Raw genomic sequence first — 3,872 nt, 5'->3', positions numbered from 1 at the left:
ATACTCAGCTCCTAATGCTCTATTCTGGCCCTGACACACACGTTACATGCATGTTGGAGTGCATTTAATTTATTTATTTATTGGACTTAAAGTATGAATTCATTTTGGTGCAAAAGTGCTTAAATTCATGCATAGTTTTTTTAAATGTGTATTTTCTATTTTTTTGAAATTTCACTTTAAATTTTCTTTTTTCTTTTTATATTCAATCACTGTATATCTTTACAGCATACAAAATGGATTTTCCCAGCATGAATATACTGTAATCAATCCAGTTAAAGATATTACCATGTATCATCAGCAGATAATCTTTCATTTTTGTATTCATTAAATACTTCGTTTCTTTTTTTAACCCCTTGATTCGTTCCCTCCCACCTCCCATGGTGCCTGTGCTCCCTCAGTACCCACAGTTGTTTCCGTCCCTTTATGCTCCCCACTCTTTCTGTGTCTGTCTGGAGTGCAGACATTCGGTATATATTAAGTGGGGACATACAATGCCTTTATTTCAGAATCTGGCTTGTTTCACTCAGCATCAGAACCAATGAGACCTGGCATTTAATCGAATATGGTGTGCATTTAAATTAGAACAGTTTTTTTAGGCTCTGGCCAAAATTAATGGCTCCTTGAGCTAGTTCTCCTACGGGGCCTAGTCTACCCTGCTCTCTACCTCTGTCCATACTGCATCCCAGTGTGGGTGCTGGCCGAGTGAAGGGATTACATATAAGGTCCGGGGAACTGGCCCGCCTTCTTTGCCAGGCAAGTCTGGGGTCACTGAACTGCTCTGGGGCATGTGTGGGCTTTTGCTCTAACCAACAAAGCACACACATTGAGTTTACAGAAAGCCTGGCAGAAGGACAGCCCAGCCACCACAGGTGTGGGGATGTCTGTGACATCTACCCAAGCCTACTTGAGTGACAGAACTTATCTTGGCCATCTTGGGATGCTGCAACAAAATGCCATGGACCAGTGACTTAAACGCTAGACATTTAGTTCCTTCAGGCTCTGAGATCAAGGAGCCAGGACGGTCAGGTTTTGGTGAGGGCCCTCTTCTGGGTTGCAGATCATCAGCTTCTCACTGTAGGCCCGCATGGTGGAGAGCAGAGAAAGAGGTGGGGAGGAAGGGAGAGCAAGGTCTCATGTCTTGTCTCATACAGGGATTAATCCCATCCATTAGGGCTCTACCTTCCGAAGGCCCATCTCTGCACGCCATCACACTGGGGATGAAGATTTCAGCATAGAGCTCTGGGGGTACACCACATGCGATCCATATCAGAGCGTACCTGGAATTTATGCAGCATCCCAAGTAGCTGTGCCTCTTCTTTTGCCCCCTCACCAATTCCTAGGTGGTGTTGAATGGCTGATGGGAAATGAGTAGGTGGTCTCATAACTTACAGTGGGTGGGTCACTTGATCTGCCTTTACTCATACCAACAGCATTTTTTTATGTTGAGTTTTTTTATGCTGTAGCTTAATGAATAAGATTAGTGGTTAGATTGACCATGTGAATTCTCATTCAAGTAATCACTTTTTCTCTTGCTCTCTTAATTGCCAGAGAGCACATGTGCTTGCCAGAAAGAGAGTGAAATAGTGAGAAAGTAAACCTCTCCGCTCCCCGCCGCCATGGGGAAAGATCATATGGCAATCTCTTCTCTTCCATTTTTCTTCCTGTGAGAATTTTTTTTTCTTTGGAGAGGTTATTGATATAGGGCGCGTGCGCTTGCCAGACAGACAGAGAGAGAAACACAGAGACAGAAAGTGAGAAATCACCCCCCAGGGGGGATGGTCATGCCACAATCCCTTCTCCTCCAGTCTCCTCTCGGGATCTTGGGCACGCACACACACGCACCCGACGTGAGTTTTAAGCCACCGGGTCCGGGACGTGAACCATGGTCGACTACGTGGGAGTCCAGCGACATAGCCATTATGCTAATTGCTGGTTCCCTTCCTGTGAGAATTCGAGACACACAAACACATGTGCCTGGTATGCTGAGGCCAGGATTCGAACCACAGTTGCTCATATGGGATCTGGCTCCCTTAACCAACAGGCTATGGGTTTGGCCTAAGCAATCACTTTCTGAAGTGAGAGAAGATTCTGCCTTCATCATGAATTGGATGAATCAGGACATCAGCCACTGGAATTACTTTGAAAAATTTTAAAAAAAATCTGTCACACAAGGGCCCAGCAAATGGCATCGGGGTTATGTCACTGGACTCCCACATGGTCAACCACAGTTTGAGTCCTGGACTCGGTACCATGAAACTCATGCCAGGCACATGCACATGTGTGCCCAAGATCCTGAGAGGAAAATGGAGGAAAAGGGATTGTGGTGTGGCTATTGGCTATTTCTCTTCCTTCTCACTGTCTCTCTCTCTCTTTAGTGAACACATGTGTGTTAAGGCAAAAACCTCTACCAAAAAAAATCTGTTACACAAATTATTATTATTATTATTATTTAGGAGGAACAGCAAAGACTTAGAGATATGTCTGTGTCTGTCTACCTTCACAGAGTTGATACAGCCTCGGTCTGAGTGTGGCCATGCCTGGTCTCCCGTCTCAACTCTGTGCTGTTTTCCTTCTCAGAGCTTCCTTCGTAAATCTGAAAACTAGACATTATGCTTGTCTGTGTACAACACAGAACTGCTACGAGGGTCGGGTGACACGCGCAGAAGTGCCATGTGAACCACGACCACAGTACACGTAAGTCACTGCGTGTTCATTGTCCCTCGGCAATACGACATCCCAATTTACATTGTTAGTTTCCTTTTCTGTTATTTACCTCAAGAGGGCGCATATCAAGAACGAGTTTGATTTCCCAATTTCAGTGCAGTCTTTCTCGTCACTGGAGAAATCGAGTTTATCCTTCAGGTTCATAAAGGTATCACTGAGAAGACCCTGCTCGTTTTGTGGCACTTTCCTCTTCTCTTCAAAGTAGGGGAGGAACTTCAGTGAGGACATGAGCTAGCCGCCAGTGATGACCGTCCAGCTGAGGGGGGAGTGATGGGGCCACGGCAGCCTTCAAGTGACTCGAGGGTCATTTGGAGATTTAGTGTGGGTTTTGGGCTGGATGTGATAGAGGAGGGGGGAAGGTAAGGTTCTGGTACATGGGTGATGTGATGTGACACATGTTTACGGTGTGTGTGTGCCATGATGTCATGTGTGTGTGTGATGTGATACCTGTATGCGACGTGATGTGGCACGTGTGCCGTGTGTGTATGTGTGTTATGAGCGGTTACACGGTACGTGCCTATGTGTGGGTGGTGTGGGGTGCACGTGAGTGTGTGGTGTTCGTGGTGGAAATGGCCTGATGTTTACCGAGCACTGAGACCTGCAGGTTTAAGTACCTGCTCTCATTCCTGGAGGCGTTTCTGTCAGGGCCCAGGACCTGGTCACCCCAGACATGGCGGCATTCACTTACACCGAGTGCAGCACAGTGTCAGCGTCCCACGGGCACAAGAGTGGGCTAGAGGAAAGACATCTCCCAGCGCAGGGGCCTCGGGCGCACGGAGGAGCTGGACAGGCGCAAGTAGGGCGAGTGGGCGGGCTGCTCCTGCAGGTGGAAGACCACAGGAACAGTGGAGACGGTGTGCAGAGCACCCACAAGCTTGTGTCTGTGTGGCTGAGGTCAGGCTGAGGGAAGGGCCTGGGGTCACAGAGGAGGTGGGAAGTTTCTGGAAAGCACACTGCAACCTGCTGCGTTCTGGGAGCTTTAGGAAGGCAGTGGAGAATGTGTGTCAGGACCCTTAGGCGCCAGATGTGCCCGAGAGAGGGAGGATGGTGTAGGGGCCCCATGCTGAGGGTGTGGACACAAGGAGGAGTTGCTGCAGTGGCTGCTCCCAGTTCTGTGGCTGGAGGGACTGACTGGATGGGGCTGGAGG

At 48.1% G+C, this 3,872-nt stretch overlaps 1 pseudogene; it reads left to right on the top strand.

Annotated features, from left to right (window-relative positions):
• Positions 1-3,394: 3,394 nt before the first annotated feature.
• The window catches only part of LOC102488538 (required for meiotic nuclear division protein 1 homolog), a 65,364-nt pseudogene continuing 64,886 nt past the window's right edge, over positions 3,395-3,872 (top strand).

The sequence above is a fragment of the Tupaia chinensis genome, unplaced genomic scaffold (assembly GCF_000334495.1).
Source record: "Tupaia chinensis unplaced genomic scaffold, TupChi_1.0 Scaffold144752_1, whole genome shotgun sequence".
NCBI lineage: Eukaryota > Metazoa > Chordata > Mammalia > Scandentia > Tupaiidae > Tupaia > Tupaia belangeri.
Note: the sequence above shows the minus strand (reverse complement) of the source record. Positions and strands in the feature narration are given on the sequence as shown.